Here is an 18,913-nt window from a genome sequence, read left to right on the forward strand (position 1 = left end):
ATCAGGGGCCCCAGCGCCATTCTCTCTGGGGATATTTCCAACACTGGGCTCCACAGGTGTCCTTGTTACTCATTTCCGCGTGAGCACCTTCCATGTGCCAGACGCTGTGTTACCGGCTGCGGCTATAGATGTGAACAGTCATGTTCATGGCCGGTGGCCATTGTGGCCATAGCTCTGCTAGTAGACAGATATGTGAAAAAGGACAGCACTCATCTGCAGAGGCAGGAGGGGGCGGGCGTTGAGGGGGCGTTGAGATGCTGAAAGGAGAAGACTTCAGTGGTGTGACCCTGCAGAGGCAGGAAGAGAGCCAGGTTCAAGGGTCCACAAGAGCAGTGGGAGGTAGAGGGAACTAGAATCCAGACTCCCCGCTTCACGGCCTTCTCCCCTGTGTCTGTCTGTTCTGTGTCTCTCTTATAAAGATACTAGTCATTGGATTTAGGGCCTGAACTAATCCATTACAACCCGTAATTACATCTGTGAAGACCCTACTCCCAAATAGGGTCACCTTCACAGGTATGAGGCAGGGTTAGGACTTCAATATATACCTTCTGGGGTACACAGTTGGCCCACAACAATGACCTAGCCTTGGAAGTCACATACCATCGTTTCTTCAGTAGCAATTGGTTACAAGGGTCAGCCCTGTTCAGGGCAGGAGGAGACCACACAGAGGGTGAACATCAGTAGGTGAGGATAACGGGGGGCCATCTTGGAGGCTGGCTCCCAGGAGATCAGACGGCAATCTGAGCATGAGACCCACCCTCAGGCGCAGCATTCACAAAGGAAACAATGGAAAACCAGTTGCACAGCACTTAGGCCCCCTGTACAGTCAAGAATATAAAAGGGGCAGAGTGTGGGGAACAGAAGGGTCTGGAAATAGAAATCGTCCAAGAGAGGAAAGCTATGTGGAGAGCTCCACCTCCATCTCAAGTCTTGTGATGGGGGCTTCCACAAAGCCATTCACAGCCATCGGCCCCCACGGGCCTGGGCCAAGAGGAGGGGCTGCACTGGGATTGGCCAGGGGCCCTGTGAGTGCTTCCTGGGGCCTCTGGGGAGAGAGGGCTGGCGTGGCGTCATTTTAAGTCCTGTAGCGCTTCCTAATGGGCAGGAAGAAGGTGGAAGGGGATGCTGGATTCTTGGGGCTGAAGATGAAGTCATCAGCCATTACCCGGAGGAGAGACGAAGACCAGGAACCTCAGCAGAGAGCCTCAGGGACGGGAACCTCTTTAGAACCCAGGGGAGCCCCCGGGAAACAGCATTCACCATCTGTCAGGCCCGGAGGGCTGGCGATTTTGCAGTCATCTAAGAATTGCCCTATTCCTCTGTTCCCTCATTTCTTCTCCCTGCTCACCCCTCCCCCTTAGACCCTGCAGGCATCAGCACGTGGGGAGCAGAGGTGGTCAGGTGAGAAAATAGACAAAAGCCTCCCACAGCCCAGTCCCTGAAGGCTGGCACCCCAACTCCAGCCCTTGGAGCAGAAGGAGGAAGATGGGTCTCTGAAGGAAGATGAACGTGTCAGGTCATATCTATAACCAGCTGCTTTAGAGCTCTAAATCGATCGTGGATTTTATGACATAGAATGACCATACCTGAGCCTGACCAGAAGAGACATGGGGTCAGCTGGGCTTTCATCCAAGGCGGGTGAAGGGGAAATGGCTCCTTCATGGAAAAGTTCAAGTGGAGGGAATTCCCTGGCGGTCCAGTGATTAGGACTCTGCGCTCTCACTGCCGCGGGCTAAGATCCCACAAGTGGCATGGCTTGGCCAAAAAGAAAAGTTCAAGTGGACAGTGAGAGGTGCAAACTGAGCTGCATTTTGATTACATCCCACGTTCAGCGATTGGTTTCTCTGAGCTCGAGCTTTCTCAAGGCAAGTTGGGCCTTATATTCCCCACTCTTGTCACCCCCGGGGCACAGCCTCGATCCACAGGGAAGTTCCCGAAGAAAAGTCTGTCTCAGCTTTTGTCCAAAACTGAGGAATGTTTACTCATTTTTCCTTCCTATTGTCTGGAAATGACACCAAGAACAGGGGGGAAAATAAAAAAGGACAACTTGTCCCCGTGCAAAACAGCCACACCCTCTGAACTCTTCACCCTGCTGTGTTCTGACTTCACCCTGGATGGGGAGGTGAGGTATGAGGTTGGCAGAAAGGTTCCTGGGAGGAAACGCTTGGCCTGGGAACAAAAGCTGTTTTTCTGAAAGCTTTGTGCACTGCAACTAAGTGAGGGAGGGGTCTGAGCAAAGACAGGAGAGAGAATCAGGGGAGGAAGTTCTGCTAAAAATAATTTAAATTCCCCAGGGATGTTGGAGCTGTGATCTGATCAGTCCTTTAAGTGTCTTGTTATTATTGAAAAAAAGAAGGTTGGGGCTTCCCTGGTGGTACAGTGGTTAAGAATCCGCCTGCCAATGCAGGGGACACGGGTTCGAGCCCTGGTCCGGGAAGATCCCACGTGCCGCGGAGCAACTAAGCCTGTGCGCCACTACTGAAGCCTGTGTGCCTAGATCCCGTGTCTCACAGCAAGAGAAGCCACCACAATGAGAAGCCCGCGCACCGCAGCGAAGAGTAGCCCCCGCTCGTCACAACTAGAAAAAGCCTGCACACAGCAACAAAGACCCAATGCAACCAAAAATAAAATAAATTTATAAAAAAAAAAGAAGAAGAAGAAGGCTGCCTGTGAGTCTCTCCTCTCTCACTGTCCTTGTACCAAGCTTGGGACCAAAGCTTCCTTCCCTCTTTAGGGGTCAGGCTCTGAAAAGAAGGGCCCTGGAGATTAGGCACTAGGACGGGCAGAAGCTGGGGCTCTGCAGCAAGAGCCCAAGGTCTTCAGCTCACAGGCCTGCAGCTCAGACACCCACCAGGAAGGTTCCAGCTACCAGCAAGGACCCAGCCGAGCAGAGGCATGAGCTGGAATACAAGTGGGGATGAAAGCCTGGAAAGCAGGGGCATTCCACAGTCAGTGCTTCTAGAAAAGCCTGTCTGCCCCAGCACAGAGGCTGCAGGGAGTAGCGACTCTGGTTCTCTATATTTCAATGAAAAGCATTTATCGTGCTGATGATGTCAGTGATATTTCAGGACCTAAACAAGCCTAGTTTTTCACAGTCTGTAGGACAGGGGGCTCCTAACACTCTTTAAAAGATGCTAGACCCTAAATAAAATCCCTTGTCACCAGGCCACCCATTTCTCTCTCCCCCAGGCCCTGGTGCCATGAAACAGTCACAACCCCCCATCAGCCAATGGCAGCGCTCTTGGATCAGTTTCCCGAAGAGCTTAATCATGAACAAATTGCTGTCACTTGGCCTGGAGCTGAGACGCCCAGGAGAGTCTCAGGATGAGGTCTTCCCTGGTGAGAACACAGCCCTTCTGGGAGCCTCTCTTCCTCAGTGCATGTTTGCACTGGGGAGTAACTCCGGAGCACCGAGCGCCGTGTGGGGTTAGCAGGGCTTTCCAACTTCTGCACTAATGGCATTTGGGCTGGATAGTTCTTTGTTGTGGACGTGGTCCTGTGCCTTGTAGGATATTTAGGACTATGCCGGGCCTCCATCCACAAGACGCCAGTAGCATCCCCTCCCCACTCCTCCTCCATCGTGACGATCAAAACTGCCTCCACACATTGCCAAATGTCCTCAAGGCCAAAGTCATTCCTGGTTGAGAAGGACTGGCTAGGAGCAGTGCTCATTCCATGACTAGACAGCTAAGGAGACCCAGAGTAGAGCTGGGCCACCCGTATCTCAAGGGAATTTTCACTCCAGGAAAAAAGAGACCAAGTCTACATGGCCCTTGTATCAGTTAGTGCTCTGTTGGATGCAACTCTAAATGACTTACCAAGGGTGAGGGGTGGATGCTGTCTCTTGTAACTGAGAAGACCACGGATTTAGGCACATTGCTGGCTCAGGCCCAGCTTGAACCAGGACTCAAGCAATATCACCAGGACTTGATTCTGGATTCTGCTTTGCTCCAGCTTTGGAATTCTTGTAGGGGCAAGATGGCTGCCAGCGCTCCAGTCCTGTATCTTCCTAGGTTGGCGACTTGTGGAAGAATAAACGGGAAGTGTTTTCCTTTCTGCAGTCCTAGCGAAAGCGTCATTGTATTTTCTTGGCTCCGATTTGGTCAAGAGTCCGTCACCAAGCAAAAGCAAAACACCATGGCCAGAAATGTGCTGGCCTAGTTGGCCAGGCTGTAGTCACATGCCCACCTCTGGATCTCGGAGCACAGTCAACCCTGCATACAGGGCACCAAAGACGGAAATGTGAGGTTTCCCAAGAGGAAAATCAGGGTACAACTACCAGGGGACAGGTGAAAGGATTCCAGATGACAAAAAGCAACAGGTCGCTACCACAGTCTAGACCAAAAAGAGGTTCAGAAGCTCATCCATCAAGGTGAGAGGTAATGAGAGTGTAAGGAGGACTTCAATGAATGGCAGTACAAAGGCTGTGCCATGACTGTCCAAGTCAACCTCCAGGTGACAAACAGAACCCTCTTAGGTGTCTCTAGGACAAACTAGCAACTGACATGATCCATTCAACTGCTGCCTAAAATGGAGACCACAAGAGTTTCACCAAGATCTTTCCCCCCTTCTTCCATAGTAACATATTTGCAGTTGGGCCCATAGCTGCCCAGCTGGGCACAGCATTTCCCAGCCTCCCTTGCAGTTAGGTGTGACCGTGAGACTACGGAAACATTACAGGAACAGAAGAGATGGTCAGACCTATGCCTTAAGATAGCGGGTGTCTCATCCACACTCTTTCTCCTTCCCTTGAACCAGAACATGAACTTTCCTGAGGCCCAGAGTTTGACCACACAAGAGAGAATGATGCCTTAAGGGATGACAGAGGAAAATGCAGAGGAATCTGGATCCCTGAATGACCAGGTGGAGCAGAGCCTCCTGCTAGCCTGGAATGGGTACCTCAAGTGAAAAAGAAAGAAATGTCTGTCTTTTCTAAGCCACTAAATTGTTGCATTTCCTCTATTTTAAGATGCAAGTTTTTTTCATATTCTAATATCTCCAAAATCCATGACACCATTGGCTAGGCAGTGGCCACCCTTAAGTCAGGCCCCAGGAAAATATTTTTGTGAGGCTCTTGTCTATATAAACAAATTAAAATTAACGTATTATAAAAATTCATAAGTTCATGTGAGATGTAGTGATTTCTCAATGAAGATTCAGAATAGTGGGTAGAGAAGAGCTGCTTATGTATTTGTTTATTGTCTCATCAATGCACATGGAGATTCTTCCTCCAGGCCAGACACCATCTCTTCCTGTTTAGATCCAGAAATCTATCTCTTCATAATTTCAGGTCTCCCACCAGGAGAAAATAGTAGTGATACATCATTATGTTGACTAAATACTGGACGCATAATATTGTTTTTTTCAGAACAGAGACAAAGTTCTGTGTCAGCCTTCACTTGTCTTTGCTGTTGCCATTGACCATCTGATATTTATTGAGGTTTCGTCTCCATTCTGGAAATTGCATAATGTGTGGAAGTGATATTCCGTGCTCATTTGATAGAGATCCTATGTGTCTCTGGTCCCTGATACCCTCGTTGGCCAACGCTAACGTTGAAAGGGATTTTTAAACAAGTAACAGTGATAACGGAACATTTGGGTTTTGAATTTAGAATATATTTAGACCATAAAGGCTAGTTTCTACAGTTTCTTTCACCACTTGAAGAAGGTGTAAAGTGAGTTGCTTACTTGCTTTCCAGACCTTGGGCAGGTCCCGGCGCCACAGAGTCCGGTTACTCTAGGTAGCAGAGCACGGGTCCGTGCCCAAGTCCTAGGGAGCACGGTGCTGTGCGCGCCTGCGCAGACGCAAACGGGACGCCCTCGCCCGCCACGCCCTTTCTCCGCACCCCTCTAGGTGCTCCGGGTATGCGAGGCTCTTGGACTCGCACCAACCGCGGACCGAGTGGTGAGGCGCCTAGGTGGGTGGGACTGACTGTGAGCCTGGAAGTTTGACCTCGGGGGTGGACATCAGGAAGAAGATGAGAAGAGCCTGGACAGCAGGGGTGCGACTAGGGGCGCTAGAACGCAACCAGTTGGGGGAACCTGCAGGGCGACAGGACCCTTCCTCCGCGCTGGCTCTCCCCGAGGGTGAGACTTTCACCTTGGAGGCTGGTGCAAGACCAGCCAGGAGTCAGCAAAGGAGCTGTGAATGGGTGAGCCACAGGCCACGTTAGACAGAAACAGCGTAAGGGTCAGTGTTCTGAGTGGGAAATGGCAGATGATGGGACAAGATCCTGTGTCAACAGAACCTTTGTATCAAAATAATGTAAGTCAAGTCCTTTAGGGAAAAAAAAAGCTAATCCATCTGCTACTGTAACTGCAGCCATCATCCAATATCCAGGGCTTCACTTAGGTTCCCAGATCCGGCCAAAATCTGGGAAGTGCATGAGGGATGCCTAGACTTGGAGCAGCCTTTGCTGCTGGGGTTAGATCTTTGGTGGAGGCCAGTCATGTCACAAAACCTTTGTTAATACCAAAGTCATGACCACTTAGTGACACAGGCTGGACTTTCCGAGGATATGATGCAATACAGCATTCCTTTTTTTTTTTTTTTTTTTTGCGTTACGCGGGCCTCTCAATGCTGTGGCCTCTCCCGCCGCGGAGCACAGGCTCCGGACGCGCAGGCCCAGCGGCCATGGCTCACGGGCCCAGCCGCTCCGCGGCATGTGGGATCCTCCCGGACCGGGGCACGAACCCGCGTCCCCTGCATCGGCAGGCGGACTCTCAACCACTGCGCCACCAGGGAAGCCCAGCATTCCTTTTTTATCATAATCAATCTTTGTGCCAATAGTGAGTAGACTCCAGGCAAGGGCAGGGGCTCTGCTTTTCCTGGTGCTGGTGTTAGTCACTATGCAGGATCCTTCTGGCAAGATCAAGAAAGTGCCCGCATCAAAACCCAAGGAGTGTCCCTACCTTGGAAAAAAATCCCCAAAGATAATAGCGAAATACTCTTTTAAGATAAGCAGCATCAATCACCAATGCTCTTGACGTAAAGAATGATGTTGGGGAAAACGCAGCAATGATTCTGAGATGGAAAGTGGTTCAGAAGAGTTGGCTTCTGACGGAGAAGAGGATCGGATGCTTGACGTCAGTGAGCACACACATTCACTAGTCACGGTCAGTTCCATCATCTGTGCTTCTAGGACTGGCCTCACCAGGCTGGATTGTTTTCCGCTGGGCCTTAAGACAAGGCAGCGTATCAAGATGGGTTCTGTCAGTTCCAGGCCTCACATTTGTGCTGAAGACACATGATGTGTGGGCACAGAGCCACCCCGGGAAAGACCCCACCAGCCTAGTAAAAGCCACATGGATGTGGCAGCTGCTGTGATTTCCTCCAGCTTGCCTTTAGAGAGTAACAAATGCTTTACAGTTTGGAAAGCACTTTCACTTACATTATCTTATCCCATTCTCACAACCCTGAGAAGAAAGGCAGACATTATCATCACTCCATTTTAGAACTGAAAAATAGCTCAGCGAGGTAAGGGAGCTTTATCAGGGAACCCTGGGTTGTGACAAAGCCTGGATCTGACATCTTTAATGCCACACCCTGGGCTCTGTCCACCATACCACAAAGTCAACTTTCAGGGAAATTCCATTTCTATCTTTTGTCTTTTGCATTACTTGGAGCTATTGGGTTGGCCTAAAAGTTCGTTGGGTTAGTGAATACGTTGTTCAATAAAGTTCTTTGTGGAAATGAAAAACGTCTTTTATTTTTACTTAAAACCAAACGAACCTTTTGGCCAACCCAACAAATAGTTTGTTTTGTGTTGGTTGGGTTTTTTTTTAGTTTTTTGTTTTTTTAGGGATGGATGTTTCTAGTCTACAGTGAAAATTCTTGTAGAGCAAGAACCCCATTTGACTGCAACCATTGCTAATTTCTCTTAAATGACATTCTCACAGATTGCCCATGAGATAGCAGCTTTCATGCATTATATCCCTTATGGAAAAAAGAGGTACCTTTAAGAATGGGGTGGGTGGTCTTTACCTCATTTTCATGTTATACAACAAACCCTCAGTACTCTTGGGTTTTAGAAACTATGGGATGGAGTTTACAGAATGCCACCAAGTCCCCCGCCCCACCCTCACCCCAAGAATCGTATCGATTTGCATCGGTTAGCACAGTTTTGTTATTTTTATTGAAGTAGAAGGGTTTTTTGAGCTTTATTCATTTTGTTTTGTGGGAGTTGTTCTGTTTGGGTGCAGAGCTTCCTGGGGGAGAAAGATAAGAATAATGGAAGGAATTGATGAGCTGTCATCCCCCATCCTGCCTGAGAGACTCATTTCCAGCCCCAGAGAGGGAAGAGTTAGGGTGATAAATGGAGAGAGGAGTAATCATGTAAGACTTGGAGCACCTAAAGATACAAGCGGTTCTGTGATGGGACGCAGGCAGCAAAGTACAGCCATTCAGTGAGGAGGTTATTTGTTCCCCACTACTCCATCCTGCCCTCCACTTTGGCAAGTTGGTGGTGTAGAGTGGCCCCAGGAGACAGTGCCATGCCCAGCCCACAGGAGTGACCACGATAAGAACAGAGTCCTCACAGAAGACACACGTGCTCATGAGAGTAGACCATCAGTGGGAGGTCGCGCTGGAAGAGCACAGTGGATCTTCCCTGTTTCCTCTGGGAGACACCTCAGGGGCCTCCAGAAGTAACTGAGGAAGAGTTGGCAGGGCACAGGATAAGTAGAAACTTCTACAGACCTTCAAGAGGGGCTCAGAGCTAATAACATTTAGTCTGGATGTCAGTGTGACCTCACTGGCGCCCACAGGCTGGTGCACTTTATTCTCCTCTATATGCCACTCGATTTAAAACATCCTGTCTTTAGTGAAGATGCCGTGAAACGCGCTTACGGTGCAGACTCCTTTCGAGAGCAATTCTCCCACTAGCTGATGGTCCTGCCTCCGCCCACCCTTCTACTGAGGGCCCTAATAAAGGGGAATCGTAGGGCAGCAGCTGGAGAAGTCTACCTGCAGGGTTTGGGGCTGGGAAGAAAAGAAATAACTCTTTTCTATGTTAAGGTAGAGCACCAGATATGATTTGCTAAAGGCTTCTGAGTGACGAGGTTATTAGGCAAAGATTTTTGCTATTTCAACTGAAGTTGGAATGAGAGAATCTGGGGGGTAGGCTGCAGCGTGAAGGATTTAGATTAGAGCAATAAAGAACTTCCCAACATCAAAGGGAACTGATTCTCTGCTCTAGGCCCATTTTTAAAGGTAAATAGAGAGGTCTCCCTTGTCTGTCAACCTTCCAGATCTTGAAATGGCTCTCTACATATCTTTTCCTGAACTCCCACCCTCTTCCTGAGTTCCATCTGTGTTCTACGACCTCATCACAGCACTTAACAACACTGAGCTGTGAACTTCCTAGGGGTAGAAACTGTGTCTTATTCTTTAATGTGTCCTTGACCCTTAGGAGTTACAAAGCACACAGTAAATGTTGGTCTGATCGTAAGGGAAAAGCCGCTAGGAGACTGGAGGATACGTCAGTACACGTTAGAGCAGTATGTGTTCACACTTTTGAGCTTCACCTGGGAATGGGCCGTGAGCGGCTACTGGAGGCTGTCATGAGGACGCAATGAGGAAGCACCAGGAAAAACATCTCTACAATGCCTGGTCTCATACAGTCCCCTTCTCCCCTCTGTCCCCTTCCTTCTCCCTGACATTGGGTCTGGAAGCAAAGGTCAGGTGCTCTATGTGAAGGTGGGAGGTCTGAATGATTTCTCAAGAATGGCAAAGGATCTGAGGGAACTGGACGGCAGAGATGAGCAAGCTGCAGGTCCTGCCCTGGGATCTGGAACGCCAAGCAGAGAAACCAAGTGTGCTGACAAAAATGGGGGAGGGAGGACAATTCTGGTGCCAGAGTACGGCTACCCACAAGAGCTACCTCCTTCCTCTGTGGATCCAGTCCACTCAGGAGGGGTAGTCAGTGACTGTGCACAGGGTCGGGCACCAGTGTTGTCAGGAACAGATCCTTCACACCATGGCCTGGCACCTTCCTGAGGAAGAAAAGATGCCAAGCCAATCCCCCAGAGAAATCAACTCAAGGGAAAGGGGCTAGTCAAACCCCAGGCTCTGTCTAGCCATTGTCTCCCCAGTGGGAAAGAACTTAGCCCAAGGGATCAAAAGACTCCTTAGTGCAAGATCTGGAACATTCCAAAGTCCCTCCTTAAGTGGAGGGAGGCTGATGGCACTGCTGCAAAGTAGACAAAGAAAAGCAAGGGACTGCTTTTAAAGTGAAACGTGTAAAATAGAGGGGGGTGGGGGAGACCGTGAACACCGGGACAGCAATTACGCAGAAAGACTGCAGTACAGACACAGGGCAGTACCATCCTACCCGACAACACTGGCAGTGTCATACTCCAAAAGAGCTGTTTAAAAGCTGCTAATTACTGAGATTCCAATAAGAGCTCTGTCTTAAAAGTGATTTCAAACTGATTGCAGCTTTTTGAACTGATCGCAGCTGTAAGCTATAAAGGAAGGAATCTAAATAAAAGTGAAAAATCCTTTGATCAAACACAAAGGAACTCTTCCAAATAAAAATACCTTTATTTTACATACACATCATAGCTGTCTCACATGTGTAAACAAATGATTTATACACATCTATTAAACACATACGTTCCCTGAGACAGGGACCATACTTGTTCATCCTTATAACTCCTGACAGTATTTAGCATAGTATCTGGCACATGGAAGATGCTTACGGAATTGAATTTCATCGAAGCAATTGCAGTATTAATGATTTAATTAGATCATTGTCATTTTTTACAATAATGGGCTAATATAAAATGAATACTAGGGTACAGCAGTACAAAAGGCCATTGTAATAGCGTCAAATCCAGGAAAAACATACCTATTTTTCCAGAAGACCAAAAGAAATATGCAAATACAGTCGTTCTCGAAAGGCAAGCCAACCACTCTACATTCCACAACAGAGACCATGTTGATTGTGCTGTGTGAGTTGCTAGGCAACCACTTGGTAATTCCCCATGTAATAGAGACGAACCTGTCATCTGCTTTCTTGGCTATATGTGACATGAGGAGACAACAGGTAAAGGACAGCCAAGAACACCTACACCTGGATGACACAATCACTCCTGAAGTGTGATGACACTGGAGAAAATCCCCATGCCCTGCAGAAAGTGCTGGAGGGAGAATTTCATTAAACTATTAGCACAAGACATCCGGTGAATTTTCTTGGACTTACCCTGTGGGTAAATCCTGCGGGTGATCCTGTTATCCCTGTCCACAAAGCCAGGGACCAAAAGCCCTGAAGTTCAGCATGTGGATGGCTGTCAATCCAATAAGGCCTCCAGATCGGCGGGTCCCATGACTCCAGCTGGGAGAAAATTTTACCAGATAAAAGCATCCTTTTAAGTCTTAAAAGGGACACTTAACATCTCAAAGAAACCCAAGTTCTGGGTGAACAAACCATACTCTTTCATACCAGAAGAAAATGCTCTTAGTAATTTCTTTGGACATGATTTCCCAGACATTTTAGGCAAATGAGCTGCCTCGTAAAGACCCCACTCCACTGTAGGTACTGACATCCCTGTCTTTGAAATAGACTGAAAACCCAATAAAGCATTGGAGAATGAATGCATAACGAATGTCTGAAAGCTTCTCTGACATTAAGAACTTAAATTTAAATGCCACTTCAAATTTGGAAGACTGAGAGTACTCATCTTTTTCATATGAATTTCAAAAGGACCACTCCTCCCCAGATTTAAAAAAAATAGAGGAGGGCTTCCCTGGTGGTCCAGTGGTTAAGAATCTGCTTTCCAATGCAGGGGACGCAGGTTTGAACCCTGGTCGGGGAACTAAGATCCCACATGCCGTGGGGCAACTACTCCCATGCGCTACAACTAGAGAGTCCACGCAGGCAAAAAAAAAAAAAAAAGAATCCACCTTCCAATGAAAGGGACACGGGTTCGAGCCCTGGTCCAGGAAGATCCCACGTGCCGTGGAGCAACAAAGCCCGTGCGCAGCAACTACTGAGCCTGCGCTCTAGAGCCCATGAGCCACAACTACTGAAGCCTGTGCACCTAGAGCCTGTGCTCCGAAACAAGAGAAGCCACCGTAGTGAGAAGCCCGCGCACCGCAACGAAGAGTAGCCCCTGCTGGCTGCAACTAGAGAAAGCCTGCGCGCAGCAACGAAGACCCAACACAACCAAAAATAAAATAAAATAAATAAATAAATAAATAAAACAGGAATATTTGCCCACAACCTATTCCCACAAATATCATATTTAAGTCTTTTCCGGAAATTACTTGCTTCAGTCTCTTGTTTGAGATTTAAGATCTTGGACCTGGGATCAGGCAATCGGTTGCAGATAAAATCACCAGTTTTGATGAACAACTGGTCAAGGCTTTAACCTAACATCTGGTGCCAACCTGATTTATCCAACCTGTTGAGATGCTGACTGAAGCCCAGCTGGCCAACCCTGCGGCGTGAAGGCTGTCAAAAGCACCAGCCCTGCCTAACCAGCGCTGGAAAGGGGAGTGCTGGTTGCGAAGTTCCTGGGCACGTCTCCATCTGCAAAGGAAAGCCACGGCATCCATCATCTCTACTGACTACCAGGTTTTACAAGGGTCTTCATGGAATTCCGAATAGAATCAGCCATGAACCAAATCACATGTGAGGAAGGAGGATGCAGGGGCATTCTTGCACAAATGCTCAAAAGACCCTCCAATGACTGGGCTTGGGGTGAGGTGACGTAGGAGGAGCAACAGAGGCTCTGGAATTTCTTTGCCAGAATTACAAGTATGGACAAAAACCTTTCGGCAGCTACCTTCACTCCATCTTTTCAACATGACACATACAGTCGTGTGCAAAAGGCCTGGAGGTGGGAGAGAGCAGAGCGTGTCAGGGAACCAACAAAGAAAAGGGGATGTCCATTCGTCCCTTGCACCAGCGGCCCCGGAAGCCACTCACCCTCCTGGTTGGTGGCATCTTCCTTCTCTGGAGTCCAGTCAGTGATGGGTAAGCCCACTGTTAAATTTTCAGGAACCTGGGGTCCCACTGACGTCAAGTTGGTTGAACACTTACTACGTAGAACTTGCTTTGTGGGAGAAAAACATTCAATATAATCCCTGCCCTGAAGGAGCTTAGACTCCAGTGGGGGAGACAGATGGGTACCCAAGAAATTATAATGCAAACCAGTCTGGATTAAAGCACAAGAGGCGGAAAGTGTTCAATTCGGGGATAATGAATGTCTGTGTGGAGGCTGCCCCTGATCTTGGGCTCTGTAGCCAGCTTTGTATTACCGGAGTTGTAACAGGGAAGAGCTAAATCAGACTCCATGTTCGATGTGTTTCTTTGACTTTAACCTTTGCTTTTCGTTGCTTTTGTTATTTTAATCACACATAATGGCCTGCCTCAGGGAACCCTGCCCACCTGTGAACGGCTGCAAGAAAAAAGAAACTAACACATGCCCTCACCGAGGCTGGTCATTCCAGGAGATATTTTGCAAGACTGACGGCCCTTTTACTCTACTTCCTCACCACCTCTCGCTCTCTATTCTGCCTTTTTACTTTAATTCTTCGCCACCTCTCCGTCTCTGATTCTACAAAAGAAACTGGCATCCAGATCCACGTAAGGTGGTTATTCAGAGACACTAGTCCGCCATCTTCTCGGTCTGCCGGCTTTCCGAATAAAGTCATATTCCTTGCCTCGGCACCTCGTCTCCGATTCACTGGCCTGTCGTTCCGCGAGCAGAGTGAGCCTGGACACGGCAAGAGAGCGTCAGGTTCCACTGAAAAGCCTCAGCTCCGTCTGGCTTTCTGCTGTAGTGGCCTGTATTTCTTGCCTTTGGGCGAGCCCGCGATGGGGAAGTCAGCTGTGATCCGAAAGCTGTTTACAAATGGGACAGAAGCCCATTGGGCAAGATACGAGGCCAAGGAGAACCTCTGTCAAAAATCAAATGGTTCTACAGAAAGGGACAACTGAACAGCTTTCTGAGTCATCTAGAGAAAAAAGTTGTGAGTTTAAATCAAAGACTTCACATTCAGTGGGGGGAGATGACACTTTAAAAATCTTTCCACTAAAAAGATTCTAGATAGGGGATCTAACAAGTAAATGGCAGCTGCTGAGTGGTTTGGAAAGATATGTGGGTTGAAATCAGCATATACCCCGTCACACACAACAAAACCTCTCTACCACGTGCAGAGTGAAAGAGAGAGAGGATCAGCTGGAGGTGTTTTCTGCACTTTGCCTTTCCAGTGCCCAGTCTCCATTCCTGGTGACCTTTCCCACACAAGTGCTTGTACCTAGTGCCTTCCAGCTCCGCTCCCCACTGGTCTGCTCAGCGCAGCAGCAGGAAAGGGTGTGGTAGCACCATTTCCACCGAACACGCAGCCCAGCAGAGCGGCCAAAAGCAAGGACTCTGGAATTCAATTCCTGGCTCTACCACTTAGCACCAGTCACCTTGGCAAGAGACACGGCCTCTTTACCTTAGTTTCCTCCTCTGTAAAACGAGGATAATGATACCACAGCCGCGTCACGGGACTGTGGGAGGATTAAATAAGTAAATCTGGGCAAATCACTTAGGACAGTGTCTGGAAATAGCACTCTGTGTCAGTTGTTATGAGAGAATTTGTCTTGGGTTCTGGAGTATTTGCATGTCGAGCAATTACTCTTAAAGGAATTTCAGGTTTGGGCAAGATGGAGAGCTATTAGGGAGGGGTTTTCATTGTCCCTGATCAAACTTGTGCCTATATATCAACACCCTGACTGTAATCCAAATGCCTTTTTATTGTCTCTGCTCTTCTAGATAACTCTAAAAATATGAGCTAAGAACTAACCTGGCTGGTGGGTGCCCAGTCACTTGGCTGCTAAGGAAACAAGGAACATGCATCCTGCTATCACCCACCTCTGCCTCTGCCAGCCTGGGGCCTGTAGGTCCCTCTCCCCACGCACAGGCTGGAGCCCCTTTCCTCTTGCTGGAACTCTGGGGCATACACACACCTACCATCCCATCAAATCACCTTAAAAATCTGTGAAGTGGTCAGCGGTAATGCCGGATGCCAGATTCACACTAGAGGATATAACTATGTTACAGATGGCCAAACTAAGGTTCAGAAAAAAAAGATGGTTCTCAGGTGTCACTCCAAGAACCGATGCCAGTCCTTGTAGTGATGTTTTCCCTATCCTCGGCAAAATTGGAAAAATAAGAATAGCAATGAGTTTTTCATAAAGCAGAAATTATTCTATTTTTGAATTGTGAGATTATGGCCTATCATCCTTCCTATGTCTGAGAGAAGATACTGAAATGCCCCATCTTTTATAAAATGATATCGATAGGAGCTGGGATTTGAAACTAGATCTTTTGCATACTTTCACTGTTATTATACTATTTTAATTACTTTAAAATAATTTTAAAATAACCAATTTTAAATCTAACTTTAAATGTTAAAATAAGTTGTAAGGAATTATTTATAAATGTTGTAAATGATATAGTAGATTGGATACTTGAAAATATCTTCAAATAAAACAGCACAGGGTTAACTCTTTGTGGCATTCTATGCAGGACTGAAAGCTCAAGTCGTCGCATGGACAGGGCCGCGAAGAACTTAATGAAGTAGGCTGGGCGGAGGTGCAGTTTCTGACCTCCAGTCTATGACACTCCGTGAGGGCAGAAAGAAGAAGCCTACTTGCAATTCCCTAAGTGTAGCATTTAAAGGAGCAGGTCTCCCCCTGCTGGCAGCAGTGGTGGCAAAATGAGTCTTGAACCACAACTGGTAGTGAGGACTCAAACAGGAAAGGGTTCTACAGCAAGAAGCAATGGTGCTTGGAAAACCACTCTCGGCCACGGAAACCTTAGCCACGTAAACAAGAGTGTGACAACAAAGATTGAAAGAACTCGCATCACTCTGATCGGAAACTATCAACAGAGATGCTGATTTACAAACCCTGGTGAATTAGCAAAGAAAGAAAAATTTTTACATTCGTTTGGCTCTATAAAAAGATTCATTACCCATTTTCATGAATTGCTGATTCTATGTATCTAATTACATAGGACCGTACAGTAGCTCAATTAAAATTACACCTATCAGTAACTTAGTCTGATTCATTTGGTCCCACTACCGCACTTGTCTTTGAAGTTCAAGTTATTGATACAGCATGGCCGTCGGGTCATAAGATAGCTAAAATCAGGGAAGTTTGACTTACTTGCACTTTTGGAGGATTAAAATAATCCTCACGCCTTTGTTTATTTCATTTATTCTCTTTTGGCTAGCATGCATTCTGCGCTCACCCGCTTCCATTACTGGATATCCTACCTTTACCTGTCCTTACAGTTTTACTTCCTGGTCTCTTCCTCTTTCAACAACAAACAGAAAACAAGCGGAAGGTTATTTTTCACTCCCTTGATTTTATTAACTCGATTTTGTTCAGAATCCTCTGACATTTATCACATTCTCTCTCATACTATTTATTAGAACATGTCTTTTTCCCATATCGGATTCTAAGGTATTTGAGGGCAAAAACTGTCTTATTCTGCCTCAGAAAGATCCAGGGCTTAGTAGTTTTGTCATCGTGGACATAAACGTCAGTGCCCTCATCTATAAAATGGAGACGTTAATAACAGCGACCTCATTAATTTGTACAGGCATCGTAAGAGAATGCATGTAAAGCCGCCTGGTTCTTAATTACTAGATAATTGTTAACTATAGTTTTCGCTCCCTCCATCCCCTAAACAAAAGCCTTACACGCTGCAGGCATTCAATTATTATTTGTTGGTAGAGCTCATGCTAATAAATACATTCATGCCCGGTAATACATTAGCATTATCTGTGTCTGGAGGACTAATGTGATTACTTATGACCTAGCAGCACTTAGCAAGGCTTGGATTACCAACATAGGGAGAGTTTCCCCTGCCCCACCATCTAGATCCAATGTAATTCTCTGTGATGCTGGCAATGTGCTGTACCAATAAAGTAGCCATTAGCTACGTGTGGTTATTGAGGACTTGAAATGTGGACAGCGTTAATGAGAAACCCACTTGTCATCTTATTTAATTTTAATCAGTTTCAACACCTCCTAGTGACTATTGGCTAACCCACTGGACACGTCAGCTCTAGAACTTGCCTCTACCGGTGAGCAATCTTTACATTCACCGTGTCCTCTTTTCCACCTGTGAAGGAATTTTTCTAACCTAAGAAGTAACCTTCACTGATTCAACGCATCAGAACTTTAAATGATCCCAACCCCTTTTTTTCTTTAGTGGGTTCGTTATGACACTTCAAGAACTGGCGTGAGAAACAGGATCCATGTGAAACTCAACATCTCGGTCAGTTGCACAGGACAAAGTGAGTCATACATAAAATGACATGTAATCATCCCACGAGAAATACTAATTGCGTCCCTGCCTCGTGAAGCATCATCTGGAAGGATAGTAGGGGACGTAAACCAACCGCTGCGACAGGCGTGGCAACAAAGTGACCAGCGCGCCGGGCGGTCCGGGCAAGCCTCTTTCGGGCCGAGACAAGGAGAGGCTGCCAGCCTCCCCTCCCACGCCGGCCGCCTCCGCACGGGCTCGCCTGCAAGTCAGCATGGCCTTTCCCGGTCCCCAACCCTAACGGCGTGCCTCTGTACAAACCGAGAGCGCTGTTTCCCCCAGCCGACTTCCACCCACGCCCCCGGGAGAATCACCCCTCCTGCCTTGTCCACTAGAAGCCGGGCCACCCCTGCTTCTCCGGACCTCGCCTCTGAACCACGCCCCCAGCAGCTGGTTGCTCAAGATACCCGTACAACATGGCGGCTGGGCCTGGAGAACCAACCATAGAGACGCCCACCTTCCGCGGAGAGCGCGCCGACCTCTTAAGGACGCCCGCGCCTCCCTGATAGGCGTGCCGACGTCATCTTCCGGCGGAGACGAAACAGCGGGCGCCGCCAAGGGTCCTTCTAGGAGAACAGCGAGCAGTCTCGGTGGTGCCGGGTCGTCCGAGCCGTGTCACGTGGCTGGCGAAAGCCGTCGCGGAGGCTGGGGGGGAGGAGAAATGGGCGGGAGGACTGGGGGATAGCTTGAGACCCGACGACAACGGGGTTGTCATGGAGCCGCGGGGCCGGGCTCGCGCATGCGCCACTCTACTCGCGGGTCGTCCGGTCGCGGAGCAGCGACCTCGGTCCTAGGTGAGAAAAGGAGGGCTGAGGGTGAAGGGGGAGGGTTTGGGCGAGGAGCGTGGGAAAAGGAAGTGGGAGTAGGGGAGAGAAGAAGGGAAGCAAGGTAGGCAAGAGGCAGAGCCGGGACTTTCGGGGGACAGAGGGCCAGATGATGGGAGCAGGCGGTGGTGCGTTCCTGCCCCATTTAGTTGGTCGGTTTTGCTGCGAGGGTCAGGACTGCGTGGCAGAGGAGATCGCGGGTGAGGAGGGGGCTGTGTGTGGGGAGCAATTAGGGTAAGACTGTTAGGGCGGGTGAGCCCTGGTCTAGCCCTGGGGGCAACAGCCGGCTGGGCATCCCGGCGGGGGAGCGCCTGGAGGCCCGCCGTGCTGTGAGCAGAGGGGCAGGGAATGGGCAGGTGAGTGAGCGCGGGAGCTGGTAACCCTTTGAGGGTCCTGGGCCTCCCGTTTGGGGATGAGGGGTAGTGCTCTGTTCTGGGCCCGGGGCACAGGTGTGCTGTCTTTTTCAGAGACTTGCTGTCACCCACTTGGCTGGTTCTTTCCCCTGGGTGACCAGCTTGCCAGGCGTGGTGCCAGGGGGTGGGGAGGTGGGAGAGAAGGTGGGCATTGCCAAGTAAGGAGTTAGTGGTTAGTGTGGGCGGGTTCAGAGGAGCTCTGATCCAGGCCCAGGGCACAGGCCGCAGCCAGGCTCCCTGTTATTGCCCAAGTCCTGGCAGTAAGCGTTGCCTGGGCGTTTGCCCTGGGAGGCTGGTGGTATGCCAGTCACAGCACAGTCCTAGGGTCTGCCCAGTTCTGCC

At 48.6% G+C, this 18,913-nt stretch overlaps 1 protein-coding gene across 10 annotated transcripts in view; it reads left to right on the forward strand.

Annotated features, from left to right (window-relative positions):
- The window catches only part of CIPC (CLOCK interacting pacemaker), a 72,193-nt gene that overhangs the window by 37,380 nt on the left and 15,900 nt on the right, over window positions 1–18,913 (forward strand). For 5 of the 10 annotated variants that reach the window (XM_032620112.1, XM_032620121.1, XM_032620146.1 and 2 more), the window contains exon 1: window positions 17,738–18,128. The exons of 1 other annotated variant lie outside the window; for it this stretch is intronic. The gene's annotated coding sequence lies outside the window, so the exon portion shown is untranslated. 4 more of the 10 variants (XM_032620105.1, XM_032620075.1, XM_032620094.1 and 1 more) reach the window with 4 other exon arrangements.

This window comes from Phocoena sinus, chromosome 2 (assembly GCF_008692025.1).
Source record: "Phocoena sinus isolate mPhoSin1 chromosome 2, mPhoSin1.pri, whole genome shotgun sequence".
NCBI classification, from domain to species: domain Eukaryota; kingdom Metazoa; phylum Chordata; class Mammalia; order Artiodactyla; family Phocoenidae; genus Phocoena; species Phocoena sinus.